The sequence below is a fragment of the Nuphar pumila genome, chromosome 2, assembly GCF_984573655.1.
Source record: "Nuphar pumila chromosome 2, dmNupPumi1.hap1.1, whole genome shotgun sequence".
NCBI lineage: Eukaryota > Viridiplantae > Streptophyta > Magnoliopsida > Nymphaeales > Nymphaeaceae > Nuphar > Nuphar pumila.
This window is the reverse complement of record NC_143250.1, coordinates 88,332,197-88,356,110: the sequence shown is the minus strand read 5'-3', so window position 1 is coordinate 88,356,110 and position 23,914 is coordinate 88,332,197. Positions and strand designations below refer to the sequence as shown.

General features: G+C 38.7%; 1 pseudogene; it reads right to left on the bottom strand.

The window, feature by feature from the left end:
* Positions 1 to 1,545: 1,545 nt before the first annotated feature.
* LOC149845989 (GDT1-like protein 4) lies at positions 1,546 to 15,051 on the bottom strand (annotated as a pseudogene).
* Positions 15,052 to 23,914: the final 8,863 nt, after the last annotated feature.

Here is a 23,914-nt window from a genome sequence, read left to right as displayed (position 1 = left end):
CAACTAGTGTATGTAAAACCTTGTGATATCATGGATTAATACAAATATTGTTTAAATGCAATGCATTGAAAAAGTGTGAGCTAAATTATAACTTTACACGTGCATGTGAGGATATTTATTTATATATAATGATAAATAATCATTATAAATAATGTTCCCTATAGTATGAATACATGAAAGAATATTTTTCATGTTTTTAAAGCTTTTACATGAAATGAAACGTGGTTAGTCATATATATGACTATCATGATATACTGATCTAAAATGATCAAGTGGTGACCAACATGTAATAGTTCACGTGCATAGTGGTTGTACAAACTATGGTGAAAGTTTGAAAAGTAGAAGTATTTGCTATGGTTGAAAAATCATAAAATTATAAATCAATAAAATTCATATTACTTCACTAGCTTGCATATAGACATAATGATGTCATATGGTATGGCCATGGAAGAGCCACAAGAACCTCATGACTATGTGAGACCTACATTATGATGTATTCATTTTTTTATTTGTGAATTGCATGACTCGGTATGAATACTTGAAATAAACTGTTATACAAAATAAAAGTTATGATAAAATCTATGACATAATGAAAAAATAACCTAGTTTGTGAATAAGCTCATGATAAGAATATATTATGAAGAAGAAATCCAACTAGCGTATGTAAAACCTCATAATATCATAAGTACAATACATAATGCAACAATGTGAGTGTTCGTCCCAGATGGCCAAGTGAAAGATATTGGATCCGAATATGAATCAAGTATAGCCAAATGTATCTCGCATGAAATTCAACGACCCACTTGAGTAGTGTGCCATTGAGATAGGAACCACCAGGATAGTGGTGGTTCCACTCCTCATTGGATTCTCAATATGTTTGAGAATCCAATGAAGTTATTTAGGGTTGGATAACGGCTACCCAGGAGTGGTTATATCTCAGCTCCTGCCTCTGCAGAGATAATAGAGAACTTGGTATTCTTATCAAGAATCCCCCTTGAAGCAGGCTATTAATATCAACCATTATTCTCCTCTCCTAGTCTTCATTGTGCACACCTCGATTCAAGATTCAACACACTCTTGGTGAAAAACGAAGAAAACCCTTTTAACTGCCAAGTAGTTATGTTTTATCGTCTTCATCAGTTTTTTGGTGGGAAGAAAACCCACATGATCTGCCTTTCATGTCTCGTATACTGAATTGAATATGATACTTATTGCAAGTAGTAGTTCCCAATTAAGCATAATAACCATTCACCGTATAACTCAGAATATGGCACCAGAGCACTACAAAATCTAAACATGTCTCGGGAAGAATTGTATCATTCAGCAGCCTTTTTTTAGCCATTCTGCCTAAAAGAGATCATGGTGACATTTGCACCTAAGTCACAAGAGTAACTTTTATGTAACGCTGTGTATGCTGCCTGTGTGAAAATAATAACTGATGGAAAGTTATGGGCTGGAGTGCCCAATTCTCAAATAATAAACCTAACTACTACAAATAATGGCATTGACTTGAAATAATGATCGTGACCATCAAATGGCCAGCCATCAAGAACATTCTACCAGAGAAAGATATGATTGGAGACCAAAGACCAGAAAAAGAATTCCACCAGAAAGAGCAACCTGCATGGCAATAACCATGGGAATCAACAGGCTGGAGAAAGCTAGTATGGTAAGATCTAGAAGGTCATTTACCATCTTTTCAGATATCCGAGATGCTAAACTTTTGCCTCCCAGAACAGCTGCTGATGTACAGAGTGCTTGACCACTGAAAATGCAAGTGTAAAATTACAATGATCATTTATGTTTGCACCCTTTCACTACTTACAAAATGTTTCTGATTAGAAAATAAAGAAAGCAAGAGAAAGGAGGGGTTTACATAATTCCTCCACGAACCACACCGAAAGGGTTTTCATCAGAAGCTAATCCAATTATAGCTAGCTAAAAGGGTATAAACAATACATTCCAAAATTCATCAGATGAAACGAATACCTACGTCATAAAAAAAACATTAGTTCAGTCTCCCACTGCTTACCTGGCTCTTGTCACCCCCCACTCACCAAAGAATGTAATGGAGAATGCATGTGAAAAAGTAAATTAAGTTAGACCTAATAACTATGAATTGCGTGCACTCACAATTACTTAGATCCCATGGAATAACCTTAGTAGATTGCCTTCAAGAAAATGGGTGAAAATAGACGAACAAGAAGCGGTCTCTCTTGCTTCTTTAAATCATCATGTCTCTCAAAAACTTGAATCTAGTTAGTGAAAAAAAAAAGACTAGGTTAAATTACCACAAAAACATATAAATACTCAATCCTAAAAAGGACGTAAATAAACTATATCATGTTATGGAACAATAGAAAAAAAAAAACATGCTCTATTCAATTGATCAGGGATATCAGGGATATAATGCCCATGAAGATTCAACAGCAACCGGACAAGGGCTTGGCAAAAACCATGCATCAATACCATAACAATGTAATAATGATATTGCCTGCATTCACATGGCATAAATAGTTGCAATTTAATGTGCTATGTTACAATTGTAAATCATATAACATGTTAACAGGAGTGATTTGAAAGTTTCTATGAATGACAGTATGACACTACTGACTATTCTTGACCATTTTCAGAATTTACTGTAGCCTTTTATTACGTGTTATTTTTAAAGTTTAAAAATTACTCATTGAGAAAAGCTAAGAGTAGTCAACAAATTAGACTCATCAAGGAACAACATGTGACTCATGTCTGGAAAAAACAATGGAAAAAGTCATCTTGATTGACCCAAGGACGTAAAACAGAGGACAACTATTGCTCCCTATAACAAGGAAGTGATATTCCCCCAGTCAAAAGAGGCAATACAATCATTTTCTGAAGTTAAAAGATGATTCAAGGTTGACATACAGATTACCAGATTGAAGACATACTGACCTTAAAACCAGACTTGCCCTCGCCTTTGTTGGCCTTTACATCTGCATCCTGTAACACAGTGGCCATGAAAATTAGAAAAGACAAAAGATAAATAGTTTTCATTATCTTGCATAAGAAATGGGAGATCTACCCACCAATTTTGCCTCCACCTCAGCTAGCTCTTCAGACTCTCTGCAGGATAAGAAAAATAAGACTAAATTGTTAGTCAAATAAGATAAAACAGCTAGTGAGATTGGGAAAAGTAAAAAAAAAAGACACAAGATAGAAGCCAATGAATTTTGTTTTGACATCAGTAATAATTTCTAGGGATGAAGCATGATGAAAGAGAGTGTATACCCTTCCTCAGTGAATCCTTACCATAAAGACCAAAGCCCAAACCCAAAGAACAACAATGTAGTTATATGATGAGTCCACTTGCGAGAAATCTGCCCAAGGTAATATCCAAAATGGGATTTGATTAGACAGTTGAAACGATGGGAATAAATATCTAACAGCATAAGGTGGCAGTTCAACCTGAAAATTCTCTACCCAAACCATTCAAAATGCCATACTTCTGTCAAAGGAATGAATGCTTAAGCACAATTCTGCTGGTCATTTCATCTGGACCTCATGAGTAAATAGTTTAACCAGAAAAAAATATACGTGAAACTCTGATAGGAATCAAACCGCATATATAGCAGAAGCCACAATAGTTCTATGTAGGAAGCAATGAACACTATCGAAACACAGCACAAGCCACAGTTGTATGTAGAAGCAACTGACGCTATCTCCAGACTAGAGAATTTGTGATAAGCTATTCATTTTCTAAGTATCTAAACATAGTCTCAGCTGTTCTGCCAAGTAAGCTTCTCTCTAATTTTTTTCTATTTTTGCTCACAACACTAGAACCAGCTGCTGCAATCACTGGCATTACAAACCTGAAATCAGGAGTTTGGTTCGAAGAATAACTTGCAGATATTCCCACAAAGAAGAAACAAAGAAAACAGACAGACAATTCAAGGCAAAAAAAACCCTGTTCAGACACATTAAAGATATAATAAAAGATGCATTAAAAAAATGTTGGGCATAGTACATAAAAGATGCTGCTGGAAGGGGCAATGTTGCCCAAAAGCAGTTTGGGGCATAAGATGAAGAAGATGTATGTGTAGCCTCAAGATTGGCATTCAGGGGAGGATATTTCATGTCGCACTTAGAGGGTTGAACAGCTGGAATGGGGTCTGCAAGAAAGGCCAGTTGGGTGGAGTGACAAAACATGGTACTGTCACAAATATTAAGGACAGCAGAATGGTATTGTTAGAATAAAAAGTCAAGAAGTGGTAGATGAGAATCAAGAAATCCATGGTAAGGCCCATTCTGACTAGAGTCATAGGGTGTGAGGCATCGGACAATAAGCTGATCACAAGGTTTTGGCATGACTGTTAGCAGCTGGGTGTTCCTCTATTCTTTATATTTCCCATGTCGTATAGGTTGGGTGGCCATAAAAACAGATGAATTGCTGAAATATGGGATGTTATGGATGGTGGATGGTTCTAATGGTTCATGCCTCAATACGGATCTGAGAGGGTTAAAAGGGGGGCAAGAGGTGGTTCACATTTTGATGGTGGCGTTATTTTTCTCTTGGTGGTGCATATGGAAAAAGAGTAGTAGGATGATTTTTTATGGAGAGGCAACATCCCTTGTGATTCATTATGTCATGCAAGATACCCTATTTTTATATGCAAAGCTCAGATTGGGGAGAGACAATTTGGATAGGATTGGTTTTTTAGGATCAGACCCTAGTAACCCGGGGTTCATGTTTCATTTTCTTCATCACAATTTCATAAGATTTTATATTTATTTTAGTAAAATTTATGTTACTTTAGTGTGTGTGTGTGTGTATATATATATATATATAATTCACCCATGACTTATAGTTCCAATGAGAGTCTACTTTTCACTTTGTAAAAGAATCATTTTGATCACAGAAGCTTTGTATATTAAGCTCGCATACAAGAAGGCATGGATTTACTAGAAGTCAATAAAGTGAATGAACAAGTTACTGAGATTGATCGATAAATTACACTTTTGCTTAACCTTGTATTTAGTTCAAGTCATGCATAAATTCATTTAGCATTCAAGTTTGTGCGTGTATATTCTTTTCTTCAGAGGAGGATATGGTTATGTCAACCACCATGGATTTGTAGGCCACCAACCTGTGTCATCTTTAAAAAAAAAGGTTTTGTGACTGTGGGCCGCCACATTTATATACTAAAAATCCCTAAAGCTCTGATGATGCTTATCTGCGATTAGGTTTCTGAATCAATCAGTTGTAGTCTTAATATTGGCCAAAACTGAAAAAAGAACTTACCCAAGTAACCCCCTAGCTATATTAGATACTTCTACAATACATGGATCTTTATTCACTGAGTTTGTTCTACTATAGAAAATTAAAAGATTCTCTCTTGTTTGTGCTAAAAATGTATATATGTGTGTGTGTAACTAGATAGTAACTAAGGTTAGTTTTCTTTTTTATTTGAGATAAGACTAGTCAACATTTGTTGACTAGTTAAACATAGAGTAGTTGGGGTTCCAACGGCTCTATTTAGAGCTATTGGACCCCCAATGACTCTCTCTTGAGTCTCATTCTTTTGTGTATAAATATGGAGCAAAACCCCACCATTTGTTAATGCTTATTGCATTATTTCATCATCAATAAAATATCATTTTATTATTATTGTGTTAACCACATTGGGTGGATTTGGTTTGTGAGCCCATTTTGTATCTTGTGTATGTTCTTTTGGGGCTTTGATGAAACTCTTTGAGTGTCCACTTTGTTGATTATGTAAACATTTTCGGAAAACCTTGTTTCTTTTCATGGTATCAGAGCTAAAAGATAGCATGAATACAGTCACATCAAACATTGCAATATATTTAAATCATTCATATCAAAACAATGTCAAACATGTACCTGCAACAAACACACTCCAATATTTCGCTAACTACTACCATGACTAGCATGAAATCCGAACTCCAAAAATAAGAGTACTTCTATTTTCAGATATTAAAAGCATGCTCAGTATGATCTCCGAACTCCATCAAAGCAGTCCTAGATATCCACAGCTAAGTGAGTGTGTGAACAGAAAAGTGTTGCATCTAAGAAATTAACTTACCTGTGATGCGCTTGCATCACTTACTCACCACGGGTATTTACCCGATTTGCATGCTATTGCCTTTGTATTTTTTTCTTATTTCTTTTTGCATTGTATTTTTAGCCGCATGCAATGCTTAGCACTAAGCATCGCGCAATTCACTCAGCTACGCACCTGCAAAGCAGATTTATATACAACAGGTATAACAACCCATCAAGAGGCGACAGAGGCTCCGCCATCGCCTAGTAGAGAGAGAGAGAGGTGGTATACCTGCAGACTCACCGGCGAAGGGGATTCGATCGTGGGTTGGCTGCAGAGTGAGGCTACCGGAATAGGAGGATGACAAGGTCACTGGATGGGGTTATATCGAGCGAGCAAGGTGAGAATGCGTGAGAGAAAGGGCAGGGCGAGAGAGAGGCAGGGGCATTGGCCCCTGCTAGAAATAAAAGAGGGGCAAGGGCATCGGCCCCTACAAAAAATAAAAAGAGGAGCAGGGGCTGATGGCCCCTGCCGGACCAAGAAGAAGAAAAAAAAGGGGGGCAGGGGCCAAAGGCCCCTACAACTCTTGAAAAGGAGGAGGCAGGGGCCAATGGCCCTTATCATCCTTGAAAAGAATCAGGGCAGGGGCCAATGGCCCCTACCGACTTCAAAAGAAAATCGGGGCAGGGGCCATTGGTCCCTACCGGATTCTGAAAAATGAAGCAGGGGCCAAATCCCCCTGTCGAAATCTCCAAAACAGGTGGAAAGGGAGGGGGGTCCTGACCCCTTCCGCCGGCCCGCTGGGTGACCGCAGGCAGAATGAGAGAGAGAGAGAGAGATGAGGGGAAAGAAGAAGGGAAGGGAGGAGACATACCTAGGGGAGGAGGTCACCGGCGTCGACGTCGGCAGACGAGCAAGAGGGAAGGAGAGAGGAACGAGGGAGAAGGGAGGACGAGCAAGAGGCGAAGCTGTCGGAGAGGGAGGCGATCGCCAAAAGGGGGAGAAGGGAGGGCGAGCAACGGGGCGAGAGAAAGGGTGGGGGTGTGCGATGAATGAAACAGAAAGGGAAAAGAAAGAGGGCTCATATTAGGGTTTTACAGAAAATTTAGTGACGGATTAGCGATGAAAAAAATCTATCGCAAACACCGTCGCAAATTTGCGATGAAGTGGCGACAGAAAAACTGTGTCGCTCATTCATTGCAAAGTTGTGACGGTGTTTGCGACAGAATTTTTCTGTCACTAATTCCAAATAATTTTCTCTCGTTAATCCGTCACAACTTTGCGATGAATTATTTCTGTCGTAAATTTCTGTAGCTAAATAATATTTTTGTTTTGCCAATCCTTCCATCAATGCATGATTCTCCTATGGAACAAGAATAAAAAATCACCGACATCCTAACCCCATTTCTGATAACCTGACTTCCTCAACAGAAAACCAACAACCTGCTCCAAATTTGGACACTACTGAAAGCTCTCTTTAACGATCTATAAGAGAAAAACATCCATCTATCCTACTTAGAGACTTTTACTATGCAGCTGCTCAATCTGGATCTAATTTTGTGATCCTCGCTTTGAAACAAGACCTGAAAGGTACACGATTTCTTTTAATAAATTATGTCTCTTTTCAAAAGTTCTCACCTTCTTATCAGAAATTCTTGTTAGCCATCTCTGTTGTTACTGAGCTCATCTCATTCCAACAAGCTGTATAAGAGGTTTGTTGGCATGATGCCATGAGTGCATAAATACAAGCTCTTGAAGAGAACAACACCTAGTCAGTTACTTCACTCTATGAAGGTGTAAAATCGATAGGATGCAAATGGATATAAAACCAGACTTGTTGCAAAAGGCTGCTCTCAACAAGAAGGCCTCAATTATCATGAGGCCTTTGTTTTGTGTGGCTAAGTTGGCCTCTGTCAGGTGTCTACTGGCTATTGCAGCAATAAAGAATTGGGTTCTTCATCAATTGGATGTGCATAATGTTTTCTTCATGGTGATTTAGATGAAGACATATACATGGATTTACCTCCAACGATTGCAAAACAGGAGAGAACATGGTTTGCAAATTAAACAGGAGAGAACTTGTTCTTGGACTCACCGCCCAAATTAAATAAAACTTTATATGGTCTCAAGCATGCCCCTAGAAATTGGTTCTTTAAGTTCTCCACTACACTTGTCCAATACTGATTTTCTCAATCCAAGGCCAATTATTCTCTATTCACGTTTTCCAAAAGGAACATATTTGTTGCAGTATTGGTATATGTTGATGATCTGGTGATAGCTGGAAACGATGATATAACCATTTCAGTATTGAAAATTTATTTGAGCCAGTAGTTTTGTATTAAAGATCTAAGACTATTAAAATACTTTCTCAGTATTGAAGTGTCTCGATTAAAATCAGGTATATGTCTAACTCAAAAAAAATATGCCCTATATATTTTGGATGAAATTGGTTCTTGTTGGAGCCAAATCAATTGAGTTTTCCATGAAACAGAGGCCTACATTAACAACCAGCGATGGTGAGGAGTTACGGGACCCGTCAGTCTATAAGAGGCTAGTTGGTCAACTAATATACCTGACCATCACCCGCCCAGATATTATGTATGCAGTTCACATGCCTAGTAGATTCATGCAGACACCGAGAAAACCCCATCTAGAGGCAACCTTACGAGTGATTTGATATCTCAAGAAAGGAGGTCAAGGAAATTTTTTGTCTGCTACATGGAAACTGAACATTAGAGTATATTGTGACTCGGATTGGGCGGGTTGCTTAGAGACTTGAAAAATTGTCTCAGGGTATTGCATTTACTTACGAGACTGTCCGGTTTCATGGAAAACAAAGAAGCAAAATAGTGTTTCAGGATCCTCCGCAAAGGCCGAGTAGCGTGCAATGGCTAATGCAACGTGTGAGATAATTTGGCTAACTTATCTGTTTAAAGATCTTCGGGTCAGTTTGTCTTTCCCTGCAGATCTTATGCCTGATAATCAGGCAGCAATGCTTATTGCTGCCAACCACGAGAGAACAAAACACATTGGCATTGCTTGTCATCTAGTTCGAGAAAAAATACTTGAAGGGGTAATCAAAACAAAGTTCATCCAATCCAAGGACTAACCTCTTTACAAAACCCTTGGGAAAAATATCAATTTTCATACTTGACAAGCAAACAGGGTGTTCTTGACCTTCACTCTCCAGTTTGAGGAGTGTTGAGATGTGTGGCAATGATCATCTCTCCTTCTACCGTTGGGATAGAGATGAGATTCTATCCAAATGGGTGTTATGCATGTAAATTTGGAGCCAAGATTTTAGAAAACAGTTTCGTTGTGTATCATATATTGATCCCATAAATCATGGGACTGGTGTACATATTGGTTGTCTTTTATAATAAAAATTTTCTTCCTCCCGTTTTTTGATCTATCCTTCACAAAGACTCACCTCGACGATAGAGAAACCCATCGTTTCGGGTCGCCAAGAAGAAGAGCACAGAGTAGAAAAGAAATGGGTGTTCCAAGAGAAACTCTCCTCCTCCTCCTCTTCTTCTCGTAGGGAAAGAGAAGAGGAGCGGAGCTTCTCCTGGTGAACTCCTCCTCCTCTTCCGCCTCCAACTGGCAGGTAGTGGACGGTGGGATATAGGCCCTATTCTGGTCAGAGTCTGTCGTGTCCCAACGCCACCGGATACAACCAACCAAACACAATTTGAGGCCACACACTTAACTATACAACGCGGGAGCACAGATCCGAGCTATCCTCGCATTAGTCGAATAAGTGATTTTTAATCCAAAATTCGTTTTTGTGTTTGGTTTTAATGACTTAATATCTTTTTAATGTGGCCAGTTTCATGAGCACAAAACATTTCTATGACCAGCTTTTTTTATTGTGAATAACAAAAAGAAAAACACTTGGGTCACCGGTATATTCACACAAAACCCAACTCCTTGTCTCACTTTTGCCGAGGGAAGAATGCAGCAGTACACTTAAAAGCGTGCAATCACATTGCAACCGATCTCAATTCTTTTGGCCTTGTGGTAAAAGGAGTGCACCCATGGGCTTGGACTGAGTAACATTTTATCAACTTGGTGACAATCATGAACGCTCCTACAAGAAAAGTGGACATCTTGGATAACCTTTTGTAAATCCCTATTTTGTCATATCTGATTAATTATGCAGGATTCCCAGATGATTAACAAACTGTATTTCTTTTTGAGGGGGGACACATGGTTCTAAGTCAATTTAAAGCGTGACACCTATTCACCATTTTCTAAGAACATTTATTCAATAAAACTACTAACTTTTTTGGATTCAAAGTTTAGTTTGATCTTCATCAATTCTCTTTAATTGATTTTACCTAAACTCCACATGCGCCTCAGACAGTGAGTATGATGAAGCCCAATTGAAAAGTTAGTGGTAAGTTAATTAAGAATGGCGATCGAGAGCCTTTCTGATGGTTTTGGACTTGGTTGGCATTGAGCAAAATAGTTAAAACAAGAAAGTTTTTTTTCTATGAAACTTCATTTAGGTAGGCATATACACGACCCGAGTTCGAGCCCAGCCTGGGCTGTTCGAACTCGACTCATTTCAAAATGCATGCGTTCAAGCTCGACTCAAGCTCAGAACCGAGCTTGAACAACATTGTTCAGACTCAGCTTGGTTTCGAGCTCGAACCGAGCCGAGCTTGATTATTGTTCTTAACAAAATTTACCAGTAAAGGGTCATACAAAGGTGGGATTCAAACCCCGATCTCCCCAAGCGAAGTACAAATGACACACCATTACTCTAGACTGTAAGTTGTGTTTATTGTGACCCAGAAAATTTACATATACTAAAAACCCGCTAGATTATTGTATAGAGAAAAAGTGACAGTGCATGAAATTCGAACTCGACACCTTTTGAAAAAGAGACTAATGCCACAAAACGATGATTTTAGGGTGTTACCTTGCAAATGTATTACATATATACCTTATGCGAGCTTTATTGAGCTTTTCGAGCTTTTCGAGCTTAATCGAGTTCAGAAACTTGATCAAGCTTGGCTCATTTATCCACACCGATCCTGGACTTGTGTTCAAGAACGGCTCATTTATTTTTTTTTTGAACAAGTTCGAGTCAAGCTTAAATAGGTCGAGCTCGAGCTCGAGCCAAGCCTGAGCTAACTCGGCTCGTTGTTTATCCCTACATTTAGGTTGTGGTGAATATGGAGGTGATGATCTTTTAGCTTGTTTGACTGGAGAAATAGAGGCTTTGAATATTTGCTTTATTTAGTATGCAAAATTAATTTCTCCTTCAAGAGTGAGGTACTAATGAATCACTTTTGTAATGGTGTAAGCTGTGGAGGTAAATTAATATTTAAAACGCCAAACTGTGGTTTTTATTCTTTTGGTTAAGCGTAGCACGTGCCTTTCACCGAATTGAAAGCGGACAACAAATTTGATCTGTATGGATGAGATTAGTTCGAAGTTGTTTTTACTTTGTAAATTTCATGGAATATGTATTCGTGGTTCTAGTTTGGAAAGTATGATGCCTGTCTTTTGTATGGTTAGTTTGAAAATTTCATGGAAAGTATGATATTGATGGTTCTTGCTTTTCTAATTAAAAAAAAAAACACTATTGAGAGAAGCCTCATTGCTGAGCATAAGAGTTGTGGTTATGAGTTAAACATATATCACTAAAGATCCATTACTTTTATCTACTGCATTATAAGTGTGAGAAGTTACTCGACTTGCTTTGTGATTAGCTGCAAATATATGATAAAACAAAAGCAGAAAATGTGAATGAATCTTGAGGATGTTGCGGTCTTAGTGGTCTAAAAGCGAGTTTTTTTTTTGCAAGAGGGTATTCAAAGCATATTCACCATTTAAGTTCTGGTGGTTAATATGTGATTAAGAAGATGAAAATGATTTAACTCGCACTTACTGGTGCTTATCATCAAAGGAAGACTAGCTTCGGTGAGAAAAGGGATAGAGGTGGGGTAAGTGTTAGGTGTAAGAAGGAAGGGAGAGAGAATTCCAAGAAGAAACGTGGGTTGCTTTTTACTTTTTGAAAAAGGTTGGTTTTGAATAGTCCCATATTGATTGTGCTTGAGTTTTTTGTGGGCTTTATAAACCACATGTAAACTCATGCACTTGTTCTTGAGAACAAGAGAGTGGGATGACCACCATACACATGCGCGTGCGCTTGCCGTGTCGGGTTGGGTCGGGTTTGGGTAATTGGCCCTTTCGGGCCATATCCATTCAAGACCAAAGTATCTTTTTACCCAAAGTTTCTGTGGATTCCGTAACGGACTCCTTCCACGTTTCATAACCGTTCGTGGGTTATAAAAGCGTGGTCAGGGGTGGGGTTACGGATATGCTGAGAGACAGACGCTCTGGTTTCTGAAGCTCTGCGAGTTTTCTCTTTTCCCTGTTACTCTTTTTCTCTCCTGAGTTATCCCGAAAGGGGTTGTTCTGCAACGTTGGTTCGAAGAGGTCGTTTTCGAAGGACGACCCGTCGGAGTACTTCCATACGACTTAGCCTGTTACACAGTATTAACATGCTTCTCTTATGTTTATTATGTTATATGCATATATTTGTTCATATGCTACTGTCTGGATTTTGGTTGTTTGTGGAAACCGACATGTCTGCACCCTGTTATTGTTTCTGTCATCCGTTTATCATGCTATTTACACTGTTATATTTCATGATTTATATCGTGTTATATATTGTGAAACTGTGTGGTCCGATTTTTGATCCAACAGTAAGTTTATGCAATCAATATATCATGCTAGATGAAAGAACCAACTCTCTTTCTCTCTCTCCCCAAAGCAATCAGTGGATACATTATGTTCTCAAGATTAATCATTTCAGTTTATTTTGGAATCTAAGTTGTGTATTGGTGATTGTTTTATGTTATTACATAGATATAGATACAGACACCAACCAGAATTTGGTACGTGCATTTTCAAAAAATATTCAAAAAATGATACATGTGGAAATGAAATTTTTAATTATTCAAATGACTAAAAATATTTAAAAACATATTTGTTTTTCAAAATATTATAAAAATACAAAAAAATCCATACATGCCATAGCGTGTCACAACATGTGTCCATGTGTCCAGTCTTGATCCATAATGGCATCTTCTGAAACATAGGTACTATGACAGTTCCAAACAAAGATTTAGCAACTACACTCAGGCAGGGTCTAAGATCGCAAAAGCAGACCTTTTGAAGAGGCATGTTTATTTCTTTAACAAATTCACCTTCAAAATCATTTTTTCAAAAATAGTCTTTTTCAAAATATTATCCAAACGGGCCAAACTTTGTTCAAGGTGAAATTTCTTCAGAGAGTGAATCCACAAAGAGCAGATTACTGGCAAATCAACCAAACAAGCATAAGAGAGAGAGAGAGAGAGTCCGAGGCACTTAGAAGTTAGGTCCGGGTTGGGTGGGCACTGCCACCTTGACCCAACATTTCATAGGGTCAGGTTAACCTCACTATGGAGAAACTTTTGGGTCCCTAATGTGGCTCCGCCCTTGCCTCAACACTAGGAGTGTTAATGGGTCGGGTTTGGTTCAGACTCAGGTGGAACCAGACTTGGACCAGATTTTTGGGTATGGTATCGTGTCCAGACACGAGTCTAATCGGGTCTACTATAAGAGAAACTATACCCGGATCTGATAAAAAATGCATGAACCAGACCCCAACCATACCAGGTCAAAAATTGGGGGTCTTAATCGAAACTCAGGTCAGGTCCGGGTCTGATATAAAATTTCACAAACTATAACCAGGTCCATGTATTAATCGGTCCTTTGGGTCTGGATTCGAGACTTAATTGGGTCTTCTTATTTGTCTCTATACCCGGACCCTATAGGTTTGGTCCGGGTAAACCAGACCCGTTGATACCCCTACTCAAACACCATATCGTTTACATGACATCCGGTACCAGACAGAATCAGCTAGCCTGTCGTTATGATGACGGTAGCTGTGGTGGTGATGATGATGTTGATGACAATCATGATGATGACCATGACATTAATAATGGTATGTATCTCGGGAATGCATAGTCCAGACTCCAGAGCATCTTTTATACGTACAAAGGTAGACAGACGCTCTATTTTTCAATTCAATTCGATGGTCCCAACCCCATTAGGAATGCGTGTTGGTCCTGCTCGACAAGCATCCCCTTTCTTAGAAGATGATGCCACATTTAAGTCGATCTCATGGGCGCCATTTACGGCGTAACAACTAGAAATAATAATAACAGTAGCATACTCATTAAAATAATGGAACAAGAAAAAAAAATCAATCTAAGTCCATCTTCTCAACCTCTTCCACACCATTAGAGAAGAGCATTGTTGCTCCTTCAATCTACCAAGCTAATGAAGCCACAACAAAAAAGATGTTCTCCACGCAAAAGAAGTGAAAATTATGATGTGGGGTGTAATCTTTCCTTTCTCTTTTTGAAATTTCTGGCATTTGTAACGAGTGAAGAAGAGAAACCATATTTTGCAATAACTCGGATCATGAATATGAGCAGAAGAAAATTGCAGTACGTGAGAAGCTGAGGGGACAGAACATTTATATACATATCCTTACACTCTTTGGTTGTATCAGCAGCTATAATTTTGCTGGATACCTCTCTGACATCACTTGACTGCTTTTGAGTTTTGAATAGTAACCATAGCTATAGACCACTGTTCCCTCCGTATCAAATGCCAGATGAATCAAACCAAGCAAACCACAAACAGAAGCACAAGGAAGAAAGGCAAAGAAGCAATTACTATCTTTATGTAGGGAAAAACAATTGTACAGGATTTGTTAGTTGTGGAGAGGATTAGGACCAGTGTGAACCCTTCTCTTCTCTTGTCCAAACTGTCTCTCCGCATCTCCAAAGCTGCTGCTTCTCTCTAGAGCATGAGCTGCAGGAGCCAAGTTGATGAAGCTCTCCTTCAATCTGACTGCACCAGAGGAGCTTGGGTTCAGAAGCATCAGAAGCACCCATAAACACAAAACCACATTCTTCCTCCTCATAACAAGCCCGATCATCCTATAGTTACTGGCTTGCTCTCTTTTTTTCCTCTCCCGGAAAGACAAGAAAATGGCGAATAGAAGGGGAGGCAAAGCACAGGGAGACAACTTCAAACTTTGATGCGTGTCTTCTTCCAGAGCCAGAGGAACCAGAGATCCTTATTGGGTATCCATCAAAATAATAAAATCGATGGCCAATTCCCAAAGAGAGAGAGAGAGAGAGAGAGCAGAAGGTTCTGATCTTGGAAGCACTAGTTTTTATCAATGTTGTCGGTATCGGTATCAGCACTGTATCGTTTGGCCAACGATACAGGTGAATCGGCCGATACCAATACTCAAGTTAATTGTTATGAATCGGACAAAAAATAATTAAAAATATTACTTGTGATACATGTTAATATTAAAATAATATTAAAAATAAATTTAAGTATTTTTTCTATTTATTAAAAATAGCCGATTCAGGGGTGAAGCCAATTGATTTTCTTCCCGATACGCACCGATACTGACAACATTGTTTTTTATACCTCACATAGATGAAACCTGAATATTTGATTCTTGGAACCTTCTTCTTTCTTTTTTTTATTTTTCCTTTGTCTTACATTGGTGTTTGACTTGAAATGATGATTGTTATATTGGTTTTCTCTTTTCTTTCGTTTCATTGCGCTTTTTCTTAATCGATTTATTATTTTTTTTATGTGTGGGAGGCTTTGCATTGAGATTCTGGCAGTTGGAGAGTGTGAGAGAGAGGGAGAGTCACGGGCTAATTTCAAGAGAGAGAGAGGGAGATATGTTTTAATTAACAAGAAAACGTATAGAGTTCAACCACAATCTGGACAAGTATACAGCAAACCAGCAGCAGGAGAAAGGAGGTTTTATGAGCCACTGATAGCCGTGTTCTAATCAGAACGTCTTGGTTGGCTTCTAGTACATGTGGCCGTTGTTTTCCGATATTCAAATCCTCCTCCTTCCTGTGGCCTGTGAGAAGCCTTAATTTCTTGTGGATTACTGCGCTGCCACCAATCGACATAGTATAGACACGGTGATCTATTTCATAAGCTTCTCATTGATTTTCTTGATATTATGTACTTTATTAACCATAGCTAGAATGATCTGGTATCTTAGATAAGACTCTCTCTCTCTCTCACGCAACAGTATCACTTAATAGGGCAACAGATATAGGTACTCTTAAGGAATTTCTTATAGGGCAAATTTTTAGATTTTGGCAAATTTTTGTAACAAAAGAAAGTCTAACACCCGGGAGTCCAATTTACTCATCTCCTTTATCCGAGCCAACCCCAGGAGAAGCCACCAAAACAACACATCACAAATGTCATGATTCATGCTTAAATATTATGCATAACTTTAAATAATCATCAAATCTATATAAAAAATCATGCTTTCATGATAATAAATATTTATAAAGTATAAAAAAATAACAAAAACATGCTTTTTTGAATAAAATCGCAGTCCTCATGCTAAAACCAGTCTAAAAATACTTTAAACTGGTCTAAAACAGCCTTGAACCGATCAACTAAGGGCCTAAATCGAGCCCAAAACTGTCAAACTGGTCTAAAACACATACAAAAGCCTATAAATCCTTAAAACTGAATGAAAAAATCATTTTCCTTCACTAATTCATGAAAACAAGGTCTCTATATTTAGGAACCAGTGAAAAATTGATAATAATTGATCAAACAATGCTCTGAATCGGTCTCGAAATGCCCCATATCAGTCACAGAACCGGTTTAGGTATAAATAGTGCATGGACCTCATTTCGAATATGATCTGATTCAATTCGGATGCAGATCCAGTTCTAATGAATCGCCCTAGTCGGATCCAGTTTGAATTCAGACCCATAATGACCAGATTCTAAGTTGGATCTCACGATCTAAACTCAATCTGGATTCTGATTCATAAAGAATTTAGGTCATATCTAGATCCTAGGTTTGATCTGTTTAGACTCGAAACCATAAATGGGTTTGGATCAAATCTGGATCTTCAGAACCGAACCAAACTTCGAATCAAGACCCGATCCACCTGGTCCATAATGGATTCAGGTCCTTAATCGAGTCATCCTACATAACACGACCCACCTGGTCCATAATGGATTCAGGTCCTTAATCGAGTCATCCTACAGAACCCGACCCACCCAGAACATGTTACCCGATAAAACCTGAAAGGCTCAGGCTCCATGTCACCCCACGTCACCCCGAACTTCAGACAGCGATTGGCACCGATGGTTATGCTGGCGAAGGCCACCCCATCGTGACAGTATGCCGTCACCATGTCCTCCCCACTGGCACCGACGAAAGGTAAGGGAAAGGGTTTTGTTTTTTTTTATATACAGGCATCGTTGGGGCTACCGTCGCCACTGGCAGCCGAGGGCAACGGTCGGTGGATGGCGACCAGTCTCCATCTTCCACCGTCGTCCTTCAACGGTTGCAATGGCCGGAAGCCTACAAAAACCAAAAAAAAAAAAAAAACTTTCTCCCTTTTTTATATCTATCACTAGTGGTTGTCGCCATCGACGATTGGTCATTACAACTGATGGCAATCAGTCGTCGTCGGCCACCGCTGTCCTCCGACGATTGCAGTGGTCAGAAGACTGCAGAAACATGAAACCATGTTTCTGTAGTCATTTTCTTTCTGCAGTTGAACCCAGATGTCGTTGACGACCGCGTCCCACCACCGACATTAGCTACCCTCCGCCATTGACATCGTCTGCGTGGAGGTCGACGGTTGTAGAGGCCAAAATACTGTAGAAACAGGAAACCATGTTTCTGCGGTTGTTTCCCTATTTCTGCAGTGATTGTCGGCTACCTTCGGTAGCCAATCCTTGATGTCGCCGACGATAGCGACTCAATGTCAGTGACGACATGCACCTGCTATTCTTGCTAACCAGCAGCCACCGACGACAGAAAACAGCCAATAACAAGTTGGTTATGGCCCTGAGCAAAAGAAGGTCTATGCGGGAAAACAAGATTTTAGTGAGTGTCACATGAACATCGGCTCACCCACATGTACAGCTGAATGCGAGGTGTGAGCCCATAACCCATTGATGGCATTCTTCAAAATAGAACCAGAATGTAAAAGCAAAAATACATACCGCTAGACGTCATGAATGAAACTAGCATATATGGGTGCTCCACATTGTCGTCAAGTCTATCATGAGCAAGAGCTTAAATCCTACAAATGAGAGAAGGAAGACCCCTCTTGGTTGTTCTCATCAAACAACCAAACTTCTTTTTGTAATCTTTTTAAGGGTAACAATCGAACCTTGTATTGCTTTGGCAAAGGGCTGATTTAGATCAATTTTGACAGCACTGATTTTGACCATAAAATAATTAAAAAAAAAACAAAAATTACAATTATTCATGAGAATTTCACTGCCATTACTTTGCCATTTTAAACTTTGGTCACTCTAGTCATCCTACAAGAAACCCTAGAATCCTCTTTGGAAAAAGACCACTCTGTCCCTCTAGAGTCTCCTGGTCTCAGTGTTTCATACCATAGGAAAGAAATAGAGGATTGGTTTAGCTCAATGTTATCAGTATCGGTGCGTATCTGCCTGTAGTATCGTTATAATTTCGATACCCTGCCGAGCTGATTTGGCTAATTTGTAATAAATGTAAAAAAAATACCAAAAATATTTATAATTATTTTTTAATTATTTTAATAGTTTTAACATGTGTCACATAATAATTGATACATAATATTTTTTTATTATTATTGGGCTGATACAAAACGATTCAGCCAAGTACAGCTGAATGGGCATCCGAAAGATTCAGGGTCGATACCGATACTTACAACATTTGTTTAGCTTCAAGATTGGTGTTTCATATTTTGGTTTGATGGAACTCAACAATGGTAATGAAACAAAAGGCCAAGAGAGGGTTGTCCTCATAGTGTGGCCTCTGCATTCTAATAGGAATGACAGTGGACGGGGGCGGGGGTGAGGGACAAGGTTTTCATCCTGACTGGTCTCAAAATTTTACCTTCCATCCTCGCCTCCATCTCTGCATGGGTTTTGATTTTAACCTTCATCCCTAGTCCCTATACTGTTTCATGTCTTTCATCCCCGGTCCAAATAGAGTGAGGCAGAATGAGTCCCTATTTTCCTAGTACTTTTGTCGTTGTTGTCGTTTGCTGTTAGAAGGAAAGGAATAAGAGGAGAAATAAGAGCTCAGGTGGCTTGTTAGAGAAATAAGCTAAGATATTTGAGAAAGGGTTTTATATTAGAAATATATATAAGATTTTATAATATGTATAAGGGGTATTATATATAATAATAATTTTATTAACAAGGACCGACAGGACAGGGTGAGGCGGGGCGGAGGCAAGAGTAAGTCCATCCCTGCCTCCATCCCCACACGATTTTAACCTTTATCCCCAATTCATTCCTCATGTCCTCCATCCTAGGTCCAAGCGGGGGAAGGCAGGGTGGGGCGGGGAACCATTTTCTTCGGGTCCACTGCCATCCCTACATTTTATATTTCTAGACGCAAGGAAGGAAACCTGACCACCTTCTAAAGACCCTAATGTGCCATCTCAGTGAAGTTCACCTACCAACCAAAAGTACTTGGTGGGGCCCACTAAATGAAATATGTGTTTTACTAGCCCACCCTTGTGGTAGCGCCAGTGTAAAGCTAGGTTTACTGGCACAAATTTAATGTAGCATCAAAGAAAAGGCTTACATTGGTACAGGGAAACCCAGCGCCAGTAAAAAAGCAATTTTCGGTGTAACCCTGAAAAAATGAACTTTCACTGACACATATGAGAATGCGCCAATAAAAGTTTTTTTTTTACAGTAGGGGTTTCTTCCCTTTTTCCTTTTTGTTCCCTAAAAAAAACCCTTCTTTCCTTTTCCTTCCCTCCAAAAAAACCCCTTCTTCCTTTTCTTTTTCTCTTTTTGAATGCCTATTGTTGGATGCCCTCCGCTGGACGCCTCCCGTCGAACTGACCCCCTCCACCTCCTCCTCCCCAAAGGTCAAGCCGATGTTTGGGTGAATTCTTGTTCCTTCTCTCTCTCGCTCAATCGTGTTCATCGTCGAGAAATCCTGTCTAGATCGGACATTTGAGTAGTTTGTGACGAAAAAATCGGCTTGATAGGGGATTTCCAGTGATTATCTGGCTTTTCCCGGGTGGGTTTCCGGTGGAAGAGCAGTTTCCTGAAGAGATTTTTGTTTGTTTTGGCGGGGGGGGCGTGGTTTGTGTGAGCAGAGCGATCTGGTGTTTGGTTGATAGCGTAGCTGTTAGTCCAACCTTGTAACAAAAGAATTTAAGAAATGAGATCTCAAGCCTAGAGGCACGTTCTTAAGATCGTTATCTTTAGAACTTCAATCGCCCCACTCCGGGAATTCTGAATATGCAAAAAAGGGTTTTGTTACGACTGAGTTTCCAGGATACAACTAGGCTTGAACCTCAAGAGAGTCACTGCTTCACAAGAACAGATGACCTCTCCCACACATGAACTCTGCAAGCCAAAACTAGGAAGAAAGAATGAAAAAAACTGGAGAGTCAGAAAATCGATAATTCAAAAGACCGAAAAGAAAGATATTTATAGACAATTGAGAAAGGCCAAAACGTTTTGAGATAAATGAGATTAATGACCATAAACCTGATGGTTTGAAAAATAGGATGAAAAGGTCCTTGAATGGTCACCCACCTTTGACTGTCAATCAAAGGCCTTCAAAACCGTCCAACAGTCACAAAGCACCATAAATTCAATATAAATGCCATTAAAACCTTTCAAACAGCCAGATATCTCAAAACTGAAAATATAAAATGGACATTTACACCTCGCACTGCTGCGAGCGTGCGAAGTGCAAAGTGCGCCATCAAAACGCTACATTGCGCCTCAAGCGCCCTTGCGCACACACGCGTGTGCGTGAACGGCATGTCCGTTGCTGCACGATGCGCAACAACGTCCGCAATCCATCTGAAGACTCAAGGCTTACCAAAGTAAAGAATAGATAACAAACTCTCCATTTAAACCTCTTGAAATACTTTTCTCTCTTAGATATGGGACTAAATTTTTTCAAAACGCTTTTGGTAGTAAACAAAATCATCAAGATTTAATATTTAAAAACTTTCCTAACAGTAGCGTGTTGCAAAAACCTTATCAGGAGGAGATTTGGGACTTTTTCGGTTGTTTTCTTTAAAAGAGTGGATTTTCAAAAAGAATGCCTACTTTAATCAGCAGAACGTGAAGTAATATGGCAATGAGTAACGGATTGAGGGATGACGCTTTACGTTGCTCACGAAGCTTTCAAGGTATGTGTTTCCTTCTCTATCTTTTCTTCTTCTCCTTGGTCTTCCTTTTTGATCTTTAGTTTCTTTTTTGTTCTCTTTTTTTTCGTCTGATTTTGATCGAAGGTTTCATTTTGAATCAGATTAAAGATACGGAAAAAATGCTTGAAAATATGAGTATTAGACGTCGATAGAGTTGGCTCTGCTAGCCAAGTAATGGAAGTTTATTTTGCTAGGGCTCATTTTTTAGGTCCGCTCTCAATCTTTGGTTTGAAATTTTCTTCATATTGAAGTATGTGTTATCTATGGTGAATCGTGTTTAGAGCAGAGTTTCGTGTTACATTTCAATCTCTTCGCGGTTTCATCTTTCTTTTGTTTTATGAGCAAATTTGTGTTTTTGTTAAATAAATAATGAAATGACATCTTATCAGGAGCTTGGGCCAGATAAAGGATACATCAACAAAACTGTTTTTCCCTTCATTTTCTTCTCCTTCATCTTGGTAAGCTTCTACATTTTGTAATTCTTGTGTTTTTGTTTTTGTTGAGATATATTGCAGTTTCATAGCTGGTTTAGGTTCTTGTCTAATTAGATGTTATTTAGTGTTTTATTTGAGTGTGTTTCAAATTTTCACTACTGGGAGAAGAGAGGTCGAGGTAGGCCTAAGAAGACTTGGATGAAGATGATAGGAAAGGATATGAATGCTTTGAACCTCACCGAGGACATGGCATTGGATAGAAATGATTGGAGGAGAAGGATTCATGTGGAGGACCTAGAATGATTTTCTTTTTTGGTTCATATCGCCGACCCCAATTGTTTTGGGATGAAGGCGTAGTTGTTGTTGTTGTTCCTTTTTCCATGATTATGTTATCTTGATTGATCTTCATGGGATCTTGAGATCATTCAATTCCTAAAGAGTGATGCAGTATGATTGCGGGTGACTAAAGTGCCACAGTTTCTTCTCTAATGTATACATGTGGGATGGTTGCTATATATAAGAAAGAAGCAATTGGAAAAAGAGTGTTGTTAGTCTATTGGAAGAAATGGGATAATCAATATTTTGCATGCAGCATGTGGGACTTTTTCCTTTTTCAAATTAGGTTGATGATTGAATGGTAGTTAATTTAATTTGTTCTTTTGAGAGGATAGAATTTGAAGTAGTAGCTAAGCTTCGATTGCTTAATAGAGCCATGGTTTCTTGGCAATAAATTAAGCTTCATGGATAATGGTTTGTTGACTCCTCCCCATCTTTTTTTTTAAATACATTCGGAGAAGGGAAATTTCATTAGACCTATGCTTATTAAAGCTTTTGCCCCTTCTGTATTTATAAATATATAAATATATGTCCTCCAACAGCAGATTACTATAAATGTTGGTGAGTTTTGTTTTGTGTTTCCCTTTGTCTTTGTACCTTGTCATTTACAGTGTGTAGGTAGTTGTTTCTTTTGTTCTTTCTTCAGTGGTTATTTAATCCTTTCATTTTTCACTGCAAGCAATTCTATATTGTACTGCTATGGTGTAGGGTTTTGTCGTTTCTAGTTGTGAGTTGCAAACTTTACCTTTTTTCTCCTTTCCTTTTATTGGTGTGAGCATAGAATGTCCATCTCTTTGACTTTTCCGCCATCAGTGTGCTTCATTTCGTGAAACACTCATTTTTCTTTTTGGTTGTTTTTGCAGGTTTTATAATTTTTTAGAATCCTTACTTTCATGTCAACACAACTTTCAGGCCCTAATTATCACTGTCCTGAGGTGCATTTAATTTGATATAACACCTGTATTTCAACATATTGTTCATTGTGTATGAAATTTTGGAAGTCTTAACTAAAATCTTGTTTGCAGTTAAATTTTTTTTTAACATATTCTTCATTTTTTGCAGAATTATGGCAATGTGTGGTGTTCAAGATCATGAAAGTGCTTTGTTGGGAAAAAAAAAAAAACAAGAGCAGTATTGGAACCATTAAAGTCAGAACTTCTTTCTTGAGTACTACAGGAGTTTAAAAGAAGCCATAATTTTTACTGTCCATATTCTGCTGTCATGTGACTGTTCTCATGATTCTCTATGTGAAGTTCATCAATGACTTGGTAGTTCTCTTACCTCACCTCTTGAGATTATATCAACATAGTACGCAATTCTGAATTTCACCCGTGTGTCTTAGATGTATGTCTCTTATGTCATTGTCTCTGAAACGCTGATGACTTTATCATCTGGCTGAGTTGCTAGCAGAGGATCAAATGGTTCTTTTTTTAGTTTCTATTGGTATTTTTTATTACAAGCGTTTATCTTTTTATATTTTTTTCAGGAACTGTTACTGGCACACTAAATAAGTGCGCCAGTAAAATCCTTTTTACTGGCGCTAAATTAGCACCAGTAAAGGTATTTAAAAGATGTTAAACATTTTTACTGGCACAAATTCAGCGCCAGCGAAAAGTCTTCTTTATTGATGCAATCTTTGCGCCAGTAAAAAAGATTTTCACTAGCCAATAAAAACCTTTACCTGTAAGACTTTTACTGGCGCAAAAGTTGCACCAGTAAAAATCAAATTTCTTGTAGTGGCCTAAAACAATCGATTAGAATGAGTTTTTAACCCTGTGAGGATTATGTGTAGCTTCTTTAATCATTGACTCTTACTTCTG